Raw genomic sequence first — 25,179 nt, forward strand, 5'->3', positions numbered from 1 at the left:
CAGGAAAAGAGAAGAAAAAAGGAATAGATGGATAGATTTTCTTTCAAACCTATAAACTTTGTACATGAGTTACCTGATACAAAACACATGTGAATATAAACAGAAACTCTACATGAGTTTACATACAACAGTTTAGGGCTACTTTTATGATATACAAAATAAGGTGTAAGATACCCCAAACAATACAACTGATTACAGGGATTGTAATAGTCAAAGAAAAAAAAACATACGGTTAAAATAATAATTATGATTTACTAAATCCCTAAAATATGTCAGGTTAGCCATCTATGCACATATCTATCTATCTAATCTCGTTTAATATCCACAATGCTCCTGTATTAGTTTCCTATTGCTGGTGTGACAAATTACCACAGAATTAGTGGCTTAAACAACATAGATTTATTATCTACAGTTCTGTAGATTTTTGACTTAAGATACTGTCAGGGTTGTGCAACTTCCGGGAGCTCTAAGGAAGCATAAAATTTGGAGTTAAATGGGCATAGGATTGAAGCCTGTCTACTCTTTGCCAGAAGGACAGCTCTGGGCAGGTTATCTACAGTAACTTCATATATGCAATGGAGATAATTATTCCTCAGCTGCAGTAATTTTGTGACAAAGAAGACATTATGTGTATGTAGCACCCGCCACAACGATTGACCCACAATAGTTACCTACCCGTATCATGAACTACATTTATTATGCCAATCTTGACCAATACACTTAATTTCTGGATTTCTGTTTGTTAGCTACATGACTTAGAATAAACCACTTTGCCTCTTTGATCCTCGTAAAAGAGGAACTTAAAAAAAATTGATTTGCCGTGAGGATTAAATGAAATCCTGAATATAAAAGCACCTGTAAACTGTTAAGACGATTCATTAATGTTATTCAGGGACTACTGGTTTGAAGTTCAGGAATTCTTAAATCTTAAATGGTTTTCAGTGTTTCATATCTCAGAATATCAAGGGTCAATGAGCTATCTCATTTTTAATCCCAACATTGTATAACTTAAAGCAAAACCCGAGAAATATTTCTGAGCCAAAATTCAAAAGTTTTCCCTAGGCTCCTAACGCCAATTGTCCTCCTATGTAATACACTCTAACAAAAAAAAAAAAAAAAAAAAAAAAAAAAAAAAAATTCTAGGAACTGTTCTCCAAGTGCATGTCTGCAATTTCAAATAGACTCACGCTGCCATCTGCTCCTTCTGATAAGAGACTCATCTGTCTGCTGCGAAGGTAGGGAAAAGGCTCACTAAGAAAGAATAATGTGACTCTGCAACCCCGACAGCCTCGCTGGGTGGCTCATGGACATGCACCAACTAATTAGGGGTCAAACCAACATTTTTAGGATGTATTTGGATGGGATTTGAATTCATTGTGACTGCACTCTAAACAGCATTACGTACAGCTACTGGTATAATTTGGACAATGAGCCCAGCATCTCTAGCAGCAAAGCATAAGAGAGAAGTGTGATTAAGGGAATCCACCTCCCTCAATGGTTTTTATGCTTTTTAAAAGCTGAAATGGGAAGTATTCCTACATAGACAAGGGAATATATGTGTATGAAGTAAGAATAATTATAATGTAGCTTCTCATAGTAATAAGAACCCTAAAATTAAACTTTTGAAATCATCTAAATAGAAATTGTTCTCCAATTAAAAATAATTAGCAGGACTTCAGTTATCAATATGACATATTGAATTATATAACTTATGTATGTGTATACAATTCATATTTTGTCTACACTGGGTTTATAGTTAGAAAGTGAATTGAAGATATATGCCTGCATATGCACAGAAAATTCCTGGAGGCATACACGCAAAAAATTGTTAATAACACATACCTCTGGGGAGTCGAATAAAATTTTGGTTGGTAGGAAGTTTGGACAGGAGAGATTTTAAGTTCTTGCCAATTACCTTCCTGTAGTCTGATTTTTTTAAAAAATTTAAACCTCTGTTACTTAATATAATTTAAAAAAACGCTCACCTAATTAACAAGAGAGAATTGGAAATTAAATCTAATTTGAACTAATAAGTCTAATTTGAAGTAATTTTACACTTGGAATCAAGTTAGTTCTCTCTCTTCCGCTAACAGTACTACAATTGATATTAAAAGACATCATCTAAATGATCTTCCTTTCCTATTAATGAAATTGGAACAATATAATCTGATCTAGTCCACCTTTTCAAGTTGTGTTATGGCTAAAACCAGATTTACTGTAATATACTGAATTATTAGTGTTATTATGGTAATAAACTGTGGTCAGGTGTCTAGCTTCCAAGTAGAGAAGGCAATTTTGTATATAATTCAGAAGAAAATTTCCATTTGCTTGAATAATTCAGATAATGCTACCAACAAAACTAGCTATTCAGTCAAAATACAAAAATTACATTTTAAATGAATGCTATATGCTGACAATGTTGCATAATATTTGTATCCTAAAATAGCTGTATCGTTAAGTTTTCGGGACAAAAAGTACCAGATGATCGATATTATTATTCAAAACCCCACATTTGACATTTCTTCCACTTAGCACTCATTCCAACTGATTAGAAAAGACTAACAAAGAGTGAGAATAAGAACATACTTTTTTGGTCTTTGACTTTTACTTTTACTCTATTTTTTCCCTTAGGCTATAATCATCACGATTCTTGATTTGTATTCTTGAAAGTGCTCCTCCCAGCTTAAATAGGAAAGTAGCCTGTAAAACAGAGATAAAAGAGTGCTGAACTTTTCCATTTTTTTCTTTTCTTTCTCCCTCATTCTTTTCTCCAGCTAATTCTGAGCCTATCTGGTAGGGTAGGGCGGGGAGAGTAAAAATCAGGATAAATGAATGAATAAATACATTAAAGAATAAACCAATCCTGGCAACCTTGGTTTCATGGTTTTAGCTAACAGAGAAAAGATAAAAAGGCATATTTATTTGTTTCAAGGTGGAGAAAGACAAGGAGCAAATGTAGCTAACAGGGAAAACTTCACAAAGTTTGCAGGATCTGTGATTTTCTGGAGTTCTGTGAATGCTTAAATTCTATCACTTATAGAACACCTGAGCTGCTTCAGGTGTTGCTGTATGTGTCGTGTGTCACTTGTTAATATATACATCATATATATATATATATATATATATATATATATGGGTGCCTTGGTGGCTCAGTTGGTTAAGCATCCAACTTTGGCTCCGGTCATGATCTCGTGGTTCATGAGTTCAAGCCCCGTGTCAGGCTCTGTGCTGAAAGCTCAGAGCCTGGAGCCAGCTTTGGATTCTCTCTCTCTCTCTCTCTCTCTCTCTTTCTCTCTCGGCCCCTCTCACACTCAGGCTCTGTCTCTCTCTCAAGAATAAACATTTGAAAAAAATATACATATATATATATATATATATATATATATATAATTCTTAGGTTCTAATTGCTAGTAGCTGTGCTACGAAGCTCAAAGAGTCATCGCATTTCTAGCTAATTGTATGTATGCTATGGTTGGATTGTTGTATGCCTTAGCAGAAAATGGAATAATGGAAACAATAATGGCAAAAATGCTCTATGCAGGGAAAAGGGCTCCTCTTCTTTGCAAAGGTTTTTAGAAACTTAAAGGAATATGGAACATTCTTCCCCAATAGGATATTCTTTCCTCCCAGCCAATGACAAGTTAATAATAATATAATACGTCATGTATTTCTCATTCCTCTTCCCCAAGGAGGCCACAGCATTTTGCAGATATTATTTCATAAATCTCCAGCTTTCTGTGAGTTTTGGAGGAACTGTGGATTATTAGAGTCACTTAGCAGAACCAGGGCACAGAGAGGGAATATATATTCCAAGAAAAACAGCAAGATGGCTATTGGACTTAAACTTCATCCCACTGAGCCTGGGCTTCTGTTTGTTAGTTGGGGGTTTGTTTTCATGTAATGACCAGATTAACTACTATTTTGTTCCTATGGACTATTTTGTTCCTGGTCCTGTGGACCAGAAGCATTATCGTCACCTGGGAACCTATTAGAAATTAGAATTCTTAGGCCCAACTTTAGACCCACTGAACCATAATCTGCATTTTCTGAGATACCCAAATGATTTGTATGCTCGCAGAAATTGGAGAAGAGACTTGCATTAAAAAGGCCTGCCAATATTTTATTATTATTATTATTATTATTATTATTTTGCAATACTAGTTGCAATACTAGTTTGCAAATGAGTTGACCAAACTCATTTCTCTTTCCTTCTGAGAATACTACTAGATTACACTTTCCACTTTCTCCTACAGTTAGATGTGACCACATAATTGAGCTTTGGTAAATTAAATATGAGTAGAAGTAATAAATACTTCTTCTAGTCTTAGCCCCCATGATTCTATGCTCTTGATTTGATTTTTATCTCAACTTACAGAGTAAGGGGGGAACTGGTGAATGCACTGAGGTTAACAGAGCCTTCTGCAGCTTGACCCCTTAATGACCTTGTGGAGTAGAGATCCTCTCCCACCTATCTCCAGCCCCTACCCTACCTCCCTCTCTCCTCCCCCTCCCCCCCACCCTTGGGCTATGTGTGAGGGAACGCAGTTGTTCTTGCTTTAAGTTGTAGAATTTCAGGGTTTCCGTTAGAGGGGGTAGTATCGGGGTAACATTATAAACATTTCAAGGGGTTCATTATTAAGTTTTTAAAAAAGTGGCTCGAATTGTGATACAATTAAAAGAATGGTCGATAACTAATACTGGGATATTTGGGGGCCTTTCAGCTGAAGGAGTGAAGAATCAATCCCTCAATTTTATGACATGTTTCTCTTTCTTCTTCATACCTTCCTTATTCATCTCTCCTTAAAATCTATTATTTATAGCTTCAGAGATTTGAGAATTCTCTCCTTGCTTAATTATTCTCATTTTCAAAGTCAGGGAAAATTTAAAGAAAAATTACTATAGTTCCACTTTGGTAGATGTGCAATGCCCCCTGATCTGTATTATTACCAGGGAGACTGTGGCAATTTATAAGCATATTATCATCCCTTATTCATTTTTCTTTTTGGAAAGATGTTTAATAATTCATGTGTCTATTCAGAATGTTTGTTTATTTAGTCTTTATTATAAGTGAGCCACTTGTGGAAAAATGAGAAATTCCCACTGGTGGAAAAATTACCTCTTCTGATTGATGGAGTTTTAATAAATGATTTATAATTAGCTTTCTGATTTCTTGTTATGACTGGTCTCCTCAAACATACCACACTTAGAGACATAGATACAAGCACAGTTTCTATTTCCAATGAAACTCTGCATTCATGTGTAGAGAATGATCTAAAATGGAGAATCACCACACATCTTGTTGTAAACATTTCTCTGTAGAATAAAACCATAGAATGGGCATTGTCCGATTAGGTCCTGCACAGCTCAAGCCACTTGCCAGACACGCACTGGAGGCAACAGTTTATTAACAAATGTGAATACTTATTGCAAACAAAAAACTAAAAGTTTTCACATAAGAAATTAGATTTTTTAAGAAAAGACTAAAATCAAATGCTAGTTTCTCTCTTTCACTTTGTTTTACTTATAAAATATTCATAAATTGAAACATAAAAATCAGTGTTGATAATAGCTACAATTAATGGAAAATGATTTGCTTATGCTCTCTAAGCTAAATTCATTTGCAACTAATAAGAAAACAAGACTATTTTGAACACCTTGAGGTGAATTATTTTTTAATACTATGTGGGTTGCTCTATTGTTTTCCTTGAATGTCTAATGTAATTTAAATTCTTGTGCAAAGATTTTGGAAAGAACAGTAAGGGCTATTCTGTTTTTTATAATCTACAAGTTGTTCATTTGCATCTTTTTTGTTTTTTATCCTGTTTCCTCTTATACCTGAGAATACTTAAATTCATTATACCATCTGGCCTTTCCCGTTTTCTTTTCTGCACACTTTTCATATTTTGAAAAAAAAAAAAAAAAAAAAACCCAGACACAAATCAAGCCATCCTATTCAGAGACCCAGAACCTGCTTCCTCAAGAATGACTGCAGGTTCTCCGTGGTGATTCATTGTGACTGCTCCTGGGGGCTGTGATTTCAAGAGCTTCCCGCTCAGGGTCATTGAGGGTCTGGCCTGCACAAGGATTTTTCCCCATCACGCATTACTTCTCACCCCTCCCCTCTCCCCCAACACCATCCAGGAGTCATTCTAAAAATGCTGATTTGTGGAACTTGATGCCTATCCCTCCAGGAACTGAATGTTTGTATGAACATTGAATTCTGATTATAGTTTTAGTAGGTCCTCAAACTACTTTAGGTGCTTTTGTTGACCTTTGGTGGAAAACCTCTGTCGTACATGGTTTGGCATGCAAATCTTGATTCTCAGCTTCCTTCTTGGATTGGAATGAGCACATGTAGCATGTCTGTACTTCAACATATACTCTCCCGTGATTGGGTAGGACTGGGAGCTTGTCACTCAAAGGTAGAACAGGTTTGAGAATAATTTCCTATTTTTAATTCCGTGAGAAATAGTCACATTGTTTACTGAAAGTCTGCAACTCCACAAAGCTAAACATATTTACCCACTCTTCTGCTGGGACTTTTCTTTTTCCTTCCCTAATATTAAGCTAACCACAGTTATGGAAAGTGTTCTAAGATGCCGTCTCTTTTCCTATGTCTTTTTGGTTTTTTGGTAAATTATAAGGGAGAGGAAACCAGGAAACACAAAGAAACAATCACAAACACCTTTAAAAGAGCAATGCATTTTTGCTTATGTTGTTGGAACAAAATAATCTTCTTGAGGGGAAACTTAAGAAACTTTCATCAGGATTTTGGAACTGAAACCCAATGCTGCCACAGTTATTGATGGCATTGCACTGAAGACTGACTTGGTGGTGTCCTCCTTGAGCAGGACATTACAAGTAAATAACTGCCTTTGTTCGTTCTTCAAGTGTGGGGAAGCACCAGGGGAAAATTAAAGTCGAGAGTACCATTCCTCTCTTTTCCAAGAAGCTGAATAGGCATTTGCATTTGTGTTTGTAATGTCTGGGTTTTGAAAGAGCTAAACTCAAGGAAGAAAAATAAGTATTTGTGAGTTTCCAAAAGGGAACCATTTGTAATGGGCAATCAAAAACAGTTGTTTAAGAAGAAATCGTTAAAGAACAGGCTAAATCCTTTTGAAACTGAGAGCCGAAAGATGATGACCAGGGTCCTGGAAAGAGAGTTTTGGAAGAAAGATGAAAATCTGGAGGCAGATTTCTGCGCTGCATCCCAATACAGGTTCCAGGCTTGGTTCCTGGTTCAGAGGGGACTGAAGGAAGTAGACTGAGGAAATAACTATTTTGAAGAGTACTATTTGATCACACTCACTAGAGGACCCTTCCCAGACCCCATCCTCCCCAATCCCACCATGTAAGGAGGCTTATAAACATTTCCTCCTTATATTATCCCCACTCATTTTATCATCATGTTAGCATATTTCAAAAAACATTGTTACAATATATTTGAAAACTTAAAGGACTACTGGAAATGTAATGGTTTAGGAAGTCTAACTATCTAAAATTTATGGACAGAATTTAGTAAGTTAATAAATCTTAACCTGGCAACTGAGAGGAATAAATACACCTATTACAAGTACTATGTTTTAAGAAATATCCTAGCATTGGGGTGCCTGGGTGGCTCAGTCAGTTGGGCATCTGACTCTTGATTTCAGCACAGGTCATGATCCCATGGTTGTGGGATTGAGCCCAATGTTGGGCTCTGAGCGTGGAACCTGCTTGAGATTCTCTCTCTCTCTCTCTCTCTCTCTCTCTCTCTCTCTTTCTCTCTCCCTCCCCTGTTCATGTGCTCTCTCTCACACTCTCTCTTTCTCTAAAATTAAAAAAAAAAAAGTTGTTATTGTGGTGTTATTTGTATATTTGTATATGTTATTTGTATATACATATGTATATGTATATGTATATTTGTATATATGGTGTTATTTGTACTATTTTAATTTTAAACACATGTATTGAATAAGTAAGTATGTTAAGTATATTGTATGTGATAGAAATGTATTGAATAAGTAAGTATGTAAAGTATATTGTATGTGATAGACGTACTATTTTTTATATTGATAACAACTCTGGGGTAGTTATTATTATTCTAATTCAACAATTGAAGAACTTGGAATCCCCAAGGTTAATTAATTTGCTAAAGGTCAAGCAGCTATAAAGCTTCAAAGCTGTGGTTTAAATCAAGGTATATGTGAAATGCATGTTTTTGCAGTTAGATGCTTGTATGTCATATTAATTTTTTACCTTTAGATGAAACACCTACATAAGTTATTTTATTTTTTATTTTTATTTTTTAAATTTTTCTTAACATTTATTTATTTTTGAGAGACAGAGTGTAAACCAGGGAGGGGCAGAGAGAGAGGGAGACACAGAATCTGAAGCAGGCTCCAGGCTCTGAATGTCAGCACAGAGCCTGATGCGGGACTTGAACCCAAAAACTGTGAGATCATGACCTGAGCCGAAGTCAGATGCTTAACTGACCGAGTCACCCAGGCGCCTCTACATAAGTTATTTTAAAATGAGATTACCATTTTTGATGGCTTTACAGACTTTAATCCTCATCAGATATTATCTTTAACCCCGACCAATTTGAGTAACCTGCAGATTATCTGGCTAGACAGTTCTCTTGGTCACCCCAGCATACTGGGTACTTAAGTATAATCCAGCTCCATGTTTAAGAATTAAACTCTTTGCTTTCCCTATTCCTTGTAAGGACTCTTATAAAACATGTAAAGGTATTCTCAGAGCAGTATTCTCATATGACTGGAGTTAAGGCAATCTCATTCAAATTTATGGTAAATGTCTTACGGTCATCTCCTGTAGAACAGGAGCTTCCAAACATCATCATAACCTTAAATTTCAAGGCCTGGATCTTTTTAGCTTAATAATCATCTACAGTCTTTAGCAACCCTCATGACTAAGTCTTTTACCTTGCCAACGACCAGAACTAACACATTGCAGAAATCTTGAACTCTAATATGCCATTGTTTCACTATACCTTCAGTTGCACAGCTATGTTACCCCCAATAAACCTGTGCATCAAATCAGAAATTTTCAGGCTCTAGCTTGCCTGGTTTTTATCCAAGTCCAATATAGTCACTTGGGTTTTCTTTCTGTCTTCTCTGTATTAGAATCTGTGATTGAGCATCCAAACAATACTTGCAATAATACCTTGCATTTTCCTACAGCTTTATGTTTTATTTGCACCTAGTCAGCAAAACTCCACCCTTGGGTCCTTTGGATCAACAACACAATCCCATTTTTTGTTGTTGTTGTTTTCATTAACTGTCCCGGGGTTATTGAATGCTAGTATACAGATTAAACCTGAACTGATATATAGATTAGCACCAAGTAAAATTGCAGAGTGTTTCAACTATAATTTTAGCCAGTCCTTTTAGTCATTTTCCTTATTCTTATTTATCTTACTTTGTCATTTTTTTCATGTATTCCAGAAATTCTCCTCTTGAAAGTGATTTCAATCTTCACCCATTTCACTTTTAGCAAACAATCTAAAAATTATAATCTCTCTGATTTTCTTCCTATTTAACTTAAGAAAAATTGATCTTATCATCATCTTTACCCCACTCCTAGTTGACAATGTAAGAGAACAATGCAACCTGCCTCATAATAGCGTGGTTCATTCATTACTGCCTCTGACATCACGACCTCCCATCTTTTGTTTATTTCCAGAGCTTTTTTCCATCAATCCTATCACTCTCCAGCTGTTCATTTTGCGACCTATATACATATCCAAATCTCTATTTCACCTTCAAAGAAAACCTCTCTTAATCATGTGCCTTCCTTGTTGGGATGAGCACTGGGTATTATATGGAAACCAATTTGACAATAAATTATATTTAAAAAAATCATGTGCCCTCTCTATTCTCCTGAACAACCTTTTTTTTTTTGCCTTCATACAAATAACTAAAAGAAGCAATCACATTTATTTATTATTTCTACCTTCTCACTTCATTTCCACTCTATGAATTCCAGTAACTCACTTTTACTACTACCACACAACCAAAGCAGCACATTTTGAGGCCACTAGGGATGTTTTGATTCCTACACTCCATGAAAATATAACATACTTAAATCTGTTAGAGACCTTGCTAACTGTATGTTCTATGTGGTCACTACCCTCTAAGTGTTGTTTAAATCTTTGGCTTCTATAATTCTCTACTCTTTTGTTTTCCTTGGACTCCTCCAATAATTCTTATTCTGTCTCTTTTTCTAAAAATACATTCTGGGGGCACCTGGGTGGCTCAGTCAGTGAAGCGTCCAACTTCACCTCAGGTCATGATCTCGCAGCTTGTGAGTTCGAGCCCCGCATCGGGCTCTGTGCTGACAGCTCAGAGCCTGGAGCCTGCTTCAGATTCTGTGTCTCCCTCTCCCTCTGCTCCTCCCCTGCTCACGCTCTGACTCTCTCTGTCTTTCAATAATAAATAAACGTTTAAAAAAATTTTTTTAAATAAATAAAATAAAAATACATTCTGCCATTTCTATAAATTGCTTTTTCTTCCAGGGTTCTTTTATCATCTATTATTATTATTGTATTCATGCTTTCTTTTCTTCTTTCATGATTTTAACTCCAACCTGTGTTGGCTACTGCTAAATTTATATATCCAGATCATATCTCTAATTTATCTTTAGATTTATATACTAAAAGCAATTTAACATAGTGGTTAAGAGATAATGTTCTTTAACCAGATTTCCTAAGTTTAAAATCTGGCTCTACTACTTAGCTGCTGTGTGATTCTAAACACATTACTGAACATCTCTGAGCCTCTCTTTCCTCATGTATAAAATGGAGGCAATGGTAGTATCTGTTTCTTTTATTTAATTAATATAAATAGAATGTTTTCAACAATATGTGGCACAGTGTGTTATGTATCTAAAAACTAATCTTAATGATAGCATTTTCAAATGTGTGCACTTAAATGTCTCCCAGTCACCTCAAATTCCAAGTGCTTAAGACTCACTCCAGCCTTTTTCCAGCTCAGCCATTATCCATCCACCCATGCAAACTAGAACGTAAGCTGTCATTCTTCTGGTTTCTCTTGAACTCATTTCCAATGCTAATAAATTTCCAGGTCTACTGTTTATATCTCACAGATATTGCTTAGATCTGTGTTCTGTATCTGCTCTCTTTTTTCTGTCTGCTATTTTGTTTATTTTGTAAATGTATCCTTCTCTATCTGATCATCAATATCAGCATTTCTCACAAATTGCCCTAACCCTTCTTCTTTTCTCATCTATACTCTCCAATAAATTTCAGCCCCCAAACATGGCTTTCATCACATTCTTTATGCAGATAGCTTCCAAATTTCTCTTTCCAGCCAATTCTATTCTGAGAACTAGATTTATATGTTCACCAGCCTAGTTGACATAGTGATTTAGATGTCTTAAAAGTATCTCAAGCTTCTATATCAAACCTGATTCTTCCTGTGGTCTCCTTGTCAATGACTGACACCAACATTCATCAATTTCTACAAGATGGATGCTTGTTTACCATTCTTGACACCTCCTTCTTTAATCACCACAACTTCCCCAAAACCTAATCTACCATCAAATGCTATAATTTTCCCACTAAACACTAAATATCTTAAATATGTCTATTTCTCTCCACCTCCATCTCTGCCACTACCATCCTTTGTCAACCAGACCACGTTGATAAGTTCTTAAAAGATTTCCTTCGTATTTTACTCTTTCACTTTTCCAATCCATTCTCCACAGCAGACTACTTACAGCCAGGGTTACCTAGAGCCAGAGGTCTTTGAAGCTGATGCTGACTCTACAAAATCCAACCCTGGTCAGTTTTTTTCTCTTATTTGTGATCCTTCAATGGCTTGGTATTGGACTTAGGTAAAGAACAAAGTTATCGATAAGATGAACATAAAACTATTTTGTCTGGCATCTACCTAACTCTCCAGGTTCATTTTGCCTCTAGCCGCATTTGATGCTGCTCTCCACCTCACTTTCTATACGATAGCCTTACCAAACCTTTTCACTAGACTTCAATGGTACCATGTTGCCTCAGACTGTACATACTTTGCATTGGATACTTTGCAGCAGACACCATTTCAGCTCCACTTCCTCCTCATAGCATCCGCAGTGGTGACCAGGTCAATACATGCTTTGAACAGCTTCCTACAGGTGTATCTGATAGTACCTACTGTTGGTCTCGACCCGATACAAACATGTGCGTATCTCTCACTTCTTACCCAAAGCCCCTCGGATGCCAGTGTTTGGATATGCAAAGAGAAAATTCTAAAAATTCTGAAATGTCTCATATGAGTTGCCTCCAGTGAGACCAACAGGATTTGGATTTCCTTCCTTTTTGGTTTCATTCTTCCAGTCTCTAACTTCTGTTCCCTTGGATAACTTTTCTATAAAATAATCCCATGCAAGCCTTTGTTTCAAAAGCTTTCCTTTAGAGTAATTATCTCAAAGACACATAGATTGCTCCCTATGCTTGGAATTTTTCCCCCACCAACTTCATCTGGTTAACACTCAATAAGGGCTTGAATCTTTCTGAGAATTTCTCTCGCTTAATGTTCCCATTCTCCCTTCCCTTATTGCACATTCTTATAGACACATTTATCTCTGTAGTGTTTCAGTTGTAATTTTACATTCATTTGTGCCAGGGAATAGCCAACATTTTCTGTAAAAAAGTCATTTAGTAAATATTTTGGGCTTTCTTGGCAAAATAGCCATTGTCACAAAAATTTATTTCTGCCATTGACTTAAAAAAAAGGATGTGGCTGTTTTTTAGTAAAACTATATTTACAAAACCAGATGTGTATTAGTTTCCTAGGGCTACCAAAACAAAGTGCCAAAAATTGTCTTAAAAACAACAGAAGTTTACTGTCTCGCATTTCTGAAGGCTAGAAGTTTTAAATCAAGGTGGCAGTAGAACCATGCACTCTTTAGCACCTCTAGGGGAGAATAACTCCTTTATTTGCTCTGGCTTCTGGAGTTGGCCAAGAATCCTCAGCCTTCTTCAGCTTGTAGATCCATCACTCCAGACACAAAGCCACTCTTACCTGGGCATCTTCACCTTACTTTCCTTCTCTGAAGGTCTAGGTTCAAATTTCCCTTTTTTATAAGGGCACCAGTCACATTAAATGACCTCATTTAACATTTTAACACCTCATGATCACCCCCTATTTCCAAACAAAGTCACATTCTGATGTATGGTGGAGCGGGGGTTGGAATTTAACATACCTTTTTGGGGGGACATAATTCAACCCATAACAAAGCTGAAGGCCAGATTTGACATGGGAGCTATTGTTTGCCAATTCCTGATCTATGTGATTACTTTGTTAAAATCTGTTTTCCTTACTATGCTGTAAATCTCATGAGAATAGGAATTATGTCCAGTTTTGCTTAACTCTGTGTTCCCAGGATTTCAGATATGGCCTGGTATAAAAAAAAAAAATGCTCAGTAAATTTAGCTTAAAGAAGGATAAAATTGGCACAGTCCAGTCTCAACAAACTCATGCTAGATTATTAGTGAGGCACACCAAATGCTCTCCTTTCCTATATTCCACTTTCTCTAAAATCCATCCTCCACATAACAGATTACATTGACAGTCTTGAATGCCAAATTGACAAATTATCTTCCCTAGATAAAAAAAAAAAAATGAATGATGTTTATCTCTGTGGATACATTCTAAAATTCTTAAGATGGCACCCAAAGTTCTCCATTTCATGACTATTGGCTACTGGGCTAGCTAACCTCATCATCTGTCATTCTCTGGCTGACACTTTGTGATATAACAGCATTATAAGACTTGGCGTTTTTGAAATATACCAAATTGTTTTAGATTTTAGGCCCTTAGTTTATGTTGCTTTCCAGTCTTGAAATTTTTGGCCTATTCTTTTGTCTAACCATCAGTTGTTTGACACAGAAGAGTAAAGTCAGGCATTCTCTCCAAGAAATCATCCCTAGTTTTCCAATGAAGGGCTAAGTACTGATACTTATTGTCACCATAAATGTACAAATTTCTAAAGGGTAAAAACTGACTGTATTTATCTGTCTTCAGAGTTTACTGGCACAAAGTAAGCATGTTCAGTTAATATTTATTGCACAAGTAAATAAATTAGGGAATGAAGAAAGAGTGCTGGTGGTAAGTGTTTAAACACTTTCAGAAGCTACCATAATGTGTCCCTGACAACTCCAAGTGAGATGAGACGGAGAGTCCTAAGGGAAAAACATCACTTTTATTTTTCTCTTCTTTTAGGCATACTAAAAGAACGTTCTGAAAGAAATCACTTCTTCCAACAAATCCCTCTTTGAGTCGCTAGCCAATAGGGACAAGTAGAAGAAACTAACTTACCAAACACAGAGAGACTAGGGCAAAGGTAATATGGCAAAGAGGAAAATAATGGGTGCCAAGGGTTGGACTTCAACATTCTGTGTTGGGCACCTTCTGTCTCCCACCTCCTTGTGCATTAACTTCTAAATTACTACTTGTGATCTCTTATCTGCAATTGTATAAATGCCATGGATACAACTAACAGAAAATATTTCAGAAGTTCCTAATGTCTAAAGAATTGATTCATCTTACCTATATACAATAGACAAATATTTTAATAGGTAAATACAAAGTGATAAAGTCAGACAATCCAGAAAAACAAATATATAATAAAGAAAAATGATGGGTTTTGGTCAACTCTCAGATATTTTTCTGCCAGTTTGCACTTTAGTTTCCATATAAGAATATTTTTGACAGTGTCAAAGTTATAAGAACACTTAATAAATATTATATATATAAAAGAATTCATAAGATAACATTCCTTTGATATAGCCAGGATAAACCAGGGAATCATGGATGAAATGCAGTGTTATACACAGCAGAAAGAGGTATGCTGAAAAGGCCTTTTTTTGAAGTTCACACATAATTTTGAAAGGAAGACTATAAAAGCAGAGATCCTTTCAGAAAAATTAATCTAATAGGGGAAAAAAGCATCATCTAAGATATAAATACACTTTCATCCAACTAATACAATATTTGGGTAAATAGAAAAAAAAACCTAAACTCATCTTTTCTTTTTAAAAATTCTCTTTTTTTTTTCCTGAACAATAGAGGGGTCAGAGACCAAGTCTAAATGTCCAGTTCTGTCCAAAGTATATAATTTTATGAGCCAAAAATAAGTCTTTTATAGAACACTTTCTTTGTAGTTATTTGCCATTTCTAAAAAAGGAAACTCATATTTGAGTCTTTATCTTCCTTTATAATAACCTGGGAAAATGATAAAAAGATCAAAATGATGCAAGTTACTGAGGCTTTGGAAGCACTGTTTTTATTTTATTTTTTAAAGTTTTTATTTAAATTCATTAGTTAACATACAGTGTAATATTATTTTCCAGTGTACGATATAGTGATTTAACACTTCCATACATCACCCAGTGCTGATCACAAGTGCACCTTTTTTTTTAATTTATATTTGAGAGAGAGAGGGAAAAGGCAGACATAGAGGGGGACAGAGAATCCAAATTGGGCTCTGCACTGACAGCAGACAGTCCGATGTGGGGCTTGAACTCACCAACCGTGAGATTGTGACCTAAGCCAAACTCAAAAGCCGGATGCTTAACCAACTGAGTGCATTTCTTAATCCCCATCACCTATTTCACCCATCCCCCACCCATCTCTCTTCTGGCGATCATCAGCTTTTGTTGTTTTTCAACAGTTTCTGTGTCCTTTAGCTTCCACATAGCCATGCAAATGACTCTTCACCAACATCTATTACTTATATGCATAAACTCGCTACAAGAATGTACACTATGACTTCCTGTCATGGTACTTGGGCACGTTGAAATTTTTTAAATAGTTAAAAGAATTTTATTAGAATGGCATTTCATTTTACCCATATTAGTAGAGTTAAATAGAGTGCCGGTTTTCAATTTTCCTTGGCTGTGCTTATTTATTTTGGTATGTTTCTAGATGCACTTCAACCAACTTGTAAATTACTCACAGTTGAATGAAGTCAAGAAGAATTCAAGGATGGAATGAGTGAGAATCTGAGCTTCTGTGTCACATTCTTCAGAGAAAATATAAAACGTTTTTTTAAGATTTATTAATTTTGTATCATACTCATCATTTCTACAAGTTTATATAAATGTAATTAACTGTATGTAAATTTGAGATATGGATATTGCAAATACATATCTATATGTATTTTCACTAGTAATTTTCAGCATAGCATAAGATGAAGAAGTATAATATGGGTGATGTGATAGGAATGTGGCACCAAGGCCAAAAGAGCTAAATCGGCATTTGACTGAAGACTAGAGCTAAATCCAACACAAGGGACGGGATAATCCTTGGCTATTGTACACCGAATACAGGGGGGTCAGGTGCAGTTGCACTTAGCATCTAGAAGAGAAAAATAGAGAAACTGGAAGACTGTAAGAAGGCAATTACCAGAGTAGAAAGGGAAATCACAATCTCATAATTTCAGAAAAAGTAAAAATATTAGTCTGGAAACTGAGACATAAAATTGTCCTAATTTAAAAGATTTTTACATGGAGTAGGAATTCTACCTATATTCTTCATAGTTCAGTGAGGTCAGGAGCCATAAATGCTACCTTGGATTCCTCTCAAGAGGAAATATTCCCCTGTTGGAAGGATTCGATGAAATTATGCAGGAAAAGTTGTTTAACACAGGAATTTGCACATAGTAATAACTCAATAAGTATTTTCCACTAGTGCAACTACTACTCGTAGTAGCAGCAGCAGCAGTAAAAATAAATGGTCTTTAACTTAGAAATTCTGTGATTTACAAATTGGTAAAGTGGAGTGAATTAATTTTAACATTATGACACTATCTGAATATTGTAAACAGATAGGATTTTTCATTTGCTGCCATGTCAAGTTTTTTTTTAGTTTTTTTTTTTTTTTTTAACATTTATTTATTTTTGAGACAGAGAGAGACAGAGCATGAAGTGGGGAGGGTCAGGGAGAGAAGGAGATACAGAATCTGAGACAGGCTCCAGGCTCCGAGCTGTCAGCACAGAGCCCGACGCGGGGCTCCAACTCATGGACTGCGAGATCATGGCCTGAACCAAAGTCGGATGCTTAACCGACTGAGCCACCCAGGAGTCCCATGCCATGTCAAGTTTTAAAGGAACATTTTAGATTTTTTTCCTGCCCTTTTACATCTATTTAGGATTTGCAGTTTCCATGACCCTGGGGTACACACAATGAATACCTGAGTACTTAAATTAAGAAACTACATACCGTCATAAACCATGAAATTAGTGGAAGGGACTTTGCCATTTATCCAAACATAACTGAAAGCAAGTATGGTTCCATAGTAATTCACATTTCTGACATGTGATTTCAGAAGATCTCAATAAGGATTGGGTTACATAGGCCTAAAACAGTGAATTTTTTTTTCAATATATGAAATTTATTGTCAAATTGGTTTCCATACAACACCCAGTGCTCATCCCAAAAAGTGCCCTCCTCAATACCCATCGCCCACCCTCCCCTCCCTCCCACCCCCCATCAACCCTCAGTTTGTTCTCAGTTTTTAAGAGTCTCTTATGCTTTGGCTCTCTCCCACTCTAACTTCTTTTTTTTTTTTTTTTCCTTTCCCTCCCCCATGGGTTTCTGTTAAGTTTCTCAGGATCCACATAAAAGTGAAAACTATGGTATCTGTCTTTCTCTGTATGGCTTATTTCACTTAGCATCACACTCTCCAGTTCCATCCACGTTGCTACAAAGGGCCATATTTCGTTCTTTCTCATTGCCCTGTAGTATTCCATTGTGTATATAAACCACAATTTCTTTATCCATTCATCAGTTGATGGACATTTAGGCTCTTTCCATAATTTGGCTATTGTTGAGAGTGCTGCTATAAACATTGGGGTACAAGTGCCCCTATGCATCAGTACTCCTGTATCCCTTGGGTAAATTCCTAGCAGTGCTATTGCTGGGTCACAGGGTAGGTCTATTTTTAATTTTCTGAGGAACCTCCACACTGTTTTCCAGAGTGGCTGCACCAATTTGCATTCCCACCAACAGTGCAAGAGGGTTCCCGTTTCTCCTAAAACAGTGAATTTTTGACAGGAGATGTTGATACATCAGAATCTCTAAGAATGCAGCATGAAGTTTGAAAACATTTCCCAGCTGATTCTGACACATACCCAATCCCTCTGCTAACTGGTGAGAACAACTGATTCAAATACTAATACATTAAAAAAAAAAAAAGAAAAAAGAAAAGAAATCTGCCCACTCCCCAGGAGAAATATGGACTCAAGAACTGAGTTTATTACACCCTAAATTATGTGAATTTATAATTCAGTTCAGTCTCATTTATATAGTTTTTATTGTTACAAGCTTTGTATATTTTTTATGCATATATTTTTGACTGTGGGAAGAAGCCAGCATTGACTGATCGGCTGACGCGTGCCTGGCACGGGACATTGTGCTTACGCGCGCAACCTAACCAGTCCTATGCGCAGATTCCATTCTTTAGAGGCAAACGGCATTGTTCCCATTTAACAGGTGAGTATATAGTGTCAGAGTGATTAACTCTCTCAAGGTCATTATACCTGATACAGAGTAGGTGTTCAAGCCTGGACTGCCTGATTGCTATGCTAACTTCACAACCCTTAGCTGTTCAGTGAACATGGAATTCAGAGGAGATGGGTTGTAGAGCATACATTTTTAATAAGTGAATAGATCTCATCATAGCACAACAGAACAAAGTCCACTGGCACGAAGGTTACTACACTGAATTCTTCCCCCCAAATTGTATCTCTTAGATCTTCCTTCGTTGTAAATTTTTACTGAGAAGTTTATTCCCTTTATCTGTGAAATTATAATGGTGTCTCTTCACAGTTTTGGAAAATGGAATCCACATCGATCACCTAGAAAATTCAGCAAATGACAAATGCTCACACACACACACAAAAAGTCCAAAAGTCATAGGTTTTTCACAGAAAGTGTAATCATCTCAATCCAGGGAAGTATAGTAATTAACAGATAAGAGGTTTGTTAAATGAATATGCAGTGTCATGATGCTGGAGTTTGGCACTGATCACTGTTAGTCTTACAGGTTTCCCCCTGGCCTGGAAATTCTGACACCACATTTATCACTTGGTCTATTTTTAGAACTTTAATGAGCAGATGATCAAGACTTACCTCATTAACTTAGCTTCTGAGAAAACATTATTTACAGAGATAATCGTTGGTTAGAATGGTCACTGCTCCCAAATTTGTTAGAAAATATACATGTAAGCCAAACTAACATTTATTTCATAGTGGGAAAGTTTGACCTTGTTTAACAGGTAAGCTTTTACCACATTTGTTTTCCTGGAATTAATCCATCTTAAAAATATGTGTATTTTCAGGGACACATGAAATATTTACCTCATTTCAAAGTTCCTATGACTCACAAAACACATCATTTTACATAATATTTAGTATTTTTCTGCAGTTTCAAATTAATAATTATTGCTATTCCTAAGGTCTGTGCTATTTTCAGGAAGTATTTAAAAACAATTTTAGTCTTTGTTTAGCTACAGTAATAGAGGGTTATTTTATCATTATGTGAATCTTTATGTATATTTTGAAGTTTAAAGTCACATACTCAGGGTTTTAATAAATTAAATACAGCATCTAGAAAACATAAGCCCCTTTCCCAAATTCTATAAAAATGATAGTAAAAATTTTAAAATACTCGTATAGACCCAGAGGGACAAAGAAAGGGGAAAACATAATGGGAGATGGGCGATGTCTTTCATATTTTGCAAGTTGAAAAGCAGAGATACAGAAATGGCAGCGAACTAGCAAGTCAGAAGAAACGAAGAAGAGGGAGACCCGCGCAAGGCAGTGGAATTTCTTGCCTGGAACCAGGGAAAGTCTGGGGGATGAAGGCACGAGGGAAGCTTTGAAGAGCAGGACAAAAGAAAACCAAGATACCTGATTGCACGTCACTATCAGGTGCAGTTAAAACCCCACATCCTCTTCTTGAGTCCCTTCAATTACAAAATTACCCCTTTCCTGTGTGGCAAAAGGCAAAAGTTTTCCTATGTGAAAATGTTGTATGAAGGAAAAAATATGGATTCTGCAACATGAGCCAGAGATGGAAGTGGTGGTGAGGGGAGCTTGGGAAAGAGGGGGGGTCTACCCTGCAAATGAATCAACTACAAGTTTCTTAGTACTAAATCCTGAAACCCCAACCCCTCGTTTTGCTTAGCAACACAGCAGATGTGTAATTTCCAGTCATACAATTGAAAGAGTTTTCTCTGGGAGAAATAACCAACCCGAGAGCAAATGCACACAGATACTGGCAGCTTTGTGCTGGGTCACGGCCCCGTCACTTTTCGGGAAGCCTCACATCAGCAAGATCTACTCAAGTATTTAGTTTTCTATCTGCTTTTAGTGTGTCAATCTAAATATAAATTAACCTTCAAAGATCATCAAACAGTGCCTCCAACTGGGAGCACAGAAGCCTAAGAAAAGAAACAGAAAACAAGGGACTCAAGAGAAAAAAGACAAAGGAAGGAAGAGGATAAAAAAATATATACATTAAACTTTAATGTCTTTAGAGACATAAAAGAAGATATACATTCATTTAGAACAGAGTGCTTTTTAAAAGAAACATTCAGAGAATGAGAAAGAGCTCTTAGAAATTAAGTACCATGGGGCAGAAATATTTTCAAATCTATTGGAGATGTTGAAGTAGAATTTGAAAAATCCCCAGGAAATAAAGTAAAATAAATAAAAAGATGGAAAATTGGGGGAAAATAAATGCTTAATTCGGAAGAGTTGATATACTGAAACTGTAGGTTTCAACAGGAGGAGATACAGAAAGAAAAATGATTAAAGGAATAATATATATTAAAAAAAACAATAAGTAGATCTGAATATTATCAATTTCCAGATAGTGGTAATCCATTAAGTGCTTTAAACAATAAATAAAATAAACCTCATACCAAAGCAAACCAAATGCAATAAAAATTATAGCAAAGCATCCATGAAATTTCTGAATTTTGAAATGAAAATAAGAGCTGAAAAGCTTTCAAAAGGGTAAAAAACATTTTTTTTTTAAATAACAACATTAAAAGTTAGGAGAAAAATATATTCAACATTCTGAGGAATAATGATTTTAAGGTATATTTTTGTTTGATCAAACTACGAATTAATTCTAAAGGACAGAAAACAGTGTTTTCAGATTTGTTAGGCCCTAAAAAATTTGTAACCATCTATTACCCTTTCTTAAAATGCTGCTAGAACATGTGCTGCATGAAATGAGGGAGGGAATAACGCAAAACGTATGGGACCCAGGGAAAAGCGTCTCCAAAGAGACACTGGCAACACAAATTTCCAAGATGGTAATGGGGATCCCAGGATGGCAGCTGTGCAGCAGGCTTAAAGTGTCACTAATCCAGGCTAAAGGCCCTCGAAAGAATATCTGTGTATTGATTAATCATTATTGAGTAAAAGCCATTCCAAAACTTGGTTGCTTAAAAAAATCTTTTGCCATTTCTGACATGTTTACAGAGCAGCTGAGCAGTTCTGCATAACTGGGATAGGCCAGACGGATCTTGGCTAGACTTACTCATCCATGTGGTCAGCTAGTAGGTTTGCTGGGGGCTGATCGTGCTATAATGGTTTTGGCGGACACCTTGGCTCTTCGTTATATTTATCTCATATTTTAGCAGCAAACTAACCAAGGAATAATCTTATGCGAGCAAGCAGAAATGCACAATCACGTTGTCAAGCCGCTCCTTGTCTCAAGTTTGCTGCTTTCCTTGAGGCCAATACAAATCATATGGCCAAGCCCAGAGTCAATGTAAGAGTTCTATCAAAGGGCATGGAGATAGGGCAGTGTGAAAAATTGGGGCAATGAATGCAATCACTCTGTCATAATCTCTAAGAAAAATATTAAAAGATACCTTTTTGTATTTCCTGATATTTTGGGGGAAGTTTTACAGTTCTATGTGGATGTTTAGGGATAAAGTAGTAACAGGCACAAAGAAAACCAAGCAAACACAGGCAAGCACTATTAATTCTAGGAAAAATAGATCATTGTAGGAAAGAAAATGTAATTATTGCCTTTTATGTGGCTTAATTGTGAACAGTATTTACAAAGTCAGAATAATGTAATAGCTGAATATTGATCTATACTGAATCTATATAACCATATAGGGAGGTTGGGGGAAAGGCAATGTGTGTGTAGAGGAAGTGGCCTAAGGGGGGAAAAAATCAAATTTGAGCATAGGAAGTCCATAATTATGTTGATACTGGAAGAAATCAAGAACTAACATAAGTCTGTAATTAAAATCACAAGAAATCCGGTGGACAGGCAGATGTGAGAAAGAAACTGCTGAGTCTGTTATAAGCCTTACAATGACATTTGAGTTTTAAACTAGGTGTATATATTTATTTGTTAAATAGTCTTATATACAAAATAAAAGTAAATCAAAAGAAGAGTAATATATTTGTTCATAAAGAACATTGTACAAAGATATTGAGATCTGAATGACCTTGAACTTCCTTACCCTTACTTTCCTCATAAGAAAAAAACAAATGGGCCAATCAATCTCATCATTCCTTTTTATTTAAAGGTTCCAGGATCCACAATTCCAATGAATCTTGCTAAAGACATATTCTTTGAAATTGTGTATCTTTAATTTTATTTTTATTTTTATTTATTTATTTATTTTTAATTTTTTTTTTAATGTTTATTTATTTTTGAGACAGAGAGAGACAGAGCATGAACAGGGGAGGGGCAGAGAGAGAGGGAGACACAGAATCTGAAACAGGCTCCAGGCTCTGAGCGGTCAGCACAGAGCCCGATGCGGGGCTCGAACTCACGGACTGTGAGATCATGACCTGAGCCGAAGCCGGCCGCTCAACCGACTGAGCCACCCAGGCGCCCCTTTAATTTTATTTTTAAATAATAATGCAATGTCTCTTAATTTGATGGCCTTATTCTTTTATGCATTTGTTCTATGTTTTGCTCATATGTATTTAACCCAAAACTCTGCTATTGAGATCATCATTACTTGTTTAATAGTAGAACTTCTGTGCTTTTTTCCCCAACTGCCTGAACCAAAATTACTGCATTTATTTCTAGGACTAAAAAAGATTTTCAAACAGCTAGAGTGATGTAAGTACCTCAGGCAGGGTGGTAATTTAAAGCTCCTTCAAACTGATGTCATTTAAGTATTGATTCAACAACTATATAGGAAGATATGGCCAAATATTTCATGGAAATGTCTTGTCTGCAAAAGACTGTAAGCTCCTCAAGGCTAGAGATGCCATCATTTTGCATGTGTTTGGTGGTTTCTAGTTCACGAAACATTCTAAATTAATTATTTGTAAAACTTACACAAAGATTTACAGAAAGAGGATTGTGAAGAAATAAAGAAAGATTATGTTCCCTTTACTATCCCAGAAACCATTTTATTTTTGTGGGACAGGAATGAATAAAAATTATTAAGTCAGTCACATGTATATTTTTATATACCTAAAACAAGATCATGACTATATAGATAATGGGATTTTATATAATGATTTTGCATTTATATATAATCTTCATAAAAATAGTTCAAAGAATTTTATAGATATTCTCAGTGAGGTAGAAAATGAACCAAGTCTGATTAGTTTGCTAATGTCAAGCAAGGCCTGGGCACCTGGGTGGCTCTGTCAATCAAGTGGCCACTTTTTGATTTCGGCTCAGGTCATAGTCTCATGGTTCATGAGATCGAGCCCCACATCTGGCCCTGTGCTGACAGCTCAGAGCCTACTTGGGATTCTCTTTCTCCCTCATTCTTTGTCCCTCCCCCACTCGTACTCTTTCTCTCAAAATAAGTAAAATAAACTTAAAAAGAAAGGAAAGGTCAAGTGGTCTATTATATAACACTACGAAATTTTGTATCCACACTTAAAACAGCATAATCTGTATCCACCCTTAAAACACCCTTGCAGAAAAGACAAGTGTAAAGTTAAAAAAAACAATAAATCTAGTACCCCTTAAAGGCAGAGACTAAGTTGACTTCTTCTTTGTAAAATAACCAGAATAGTCATGATGATCATATTCATTTAAAAATTAAAATGTCTTTTGTCATTTCAAAATTGATGCATAATAATTTGGGGATGTGTTAGAAAAGTATAAAACAAACACTTAAAACTATCTATGAAGACTCCACCCAGAGATAGTCAGTGGTACTAGTTTAGTATATAATATTTCAATGTTTCAATGCACATAAAAATCTCAGGGCTCTTGACTTGTTGGGAAATTAAAGAAACTGAAGAGAAAGATGAAATCAGAGTTGCAGTCTTAAAGGCACCCTGGGAGATATAACATTTTCTGCCACATCATGATTCAATCTGTCTGGAAGCAGTCCACACCATATAAGAGATCCATTGGTAAATATTTATTGTGTTCTTCCCCAATTCCACAGAATTGGGCCAGGCAGTGTGGGATATCAAAAAAAAAAAAAAAAAAAAAATTCTGGCCCTGTTCTGGTTAGAAAGATAATATAGAAAAACAGGTGAAAAATTAAACATCAACAAAGTATTTAAGTGACAATTCAGGGCAACAACCAAACAGGTATCAGAAGATTGTATATGATTAATTACCAACTACAGTGCACAGATAATAATTGCCATTTAAGTTCACAAGCACTTGAGTGTGAGTGGTGGCAAGGTGCATTTAGATAGCAGCTCTACTATAAACCCTAAACTTCCCAGGAGAGCTCCATGTGTAAAAGTGACATGTGCAGGTATACTTTCATACATGGAAGCTATATTATTTTGGCTAGTTTGCCATATTTCCCCACTTTGATGCATTTTAAAGCAAGCATAAGGACTCTGGACTGAGGAATCCAGTAAATACATACAATGTTAGTAACAACAGACAGCACTGTTTTGCCAAAGGAACAGAATTCTGACCACACAGATTCATATCCTTGTCCAACCACCTACAATGGTTTTAGTCCTCTTCTATAAGAACAATCTATGAGCAGAGGATCAATCCTGACAAAATCAGTCATTACTGTTGTGTAGTTTTCCTCATAAACACACACAACCTTAGTCATATGGAAGTCTGTGTTTTTGCTAAACTAGCAGAGAGTGTAAGTGACCTCCCTTTCCTATAAGACCACTGGCACTTACCAATAAAATATGGAGGAAAACAATGTGTTCTCTGAAAGCATCCTGA

This window comes from Panthera tigris, chromosome D3, assembly GCF_018350195.1.
Source record: "Panthera tigris isolate Pti1 chromosome D3, P.tigris_Pti1_mat1.1, whole genome shotgun sequence".
NCBI classification, from domain to species: Eukaryota; Metazoa; Chordata; class Mammalia; order Carnivora; family Felidae; genus Panthera; species Panthera tigris.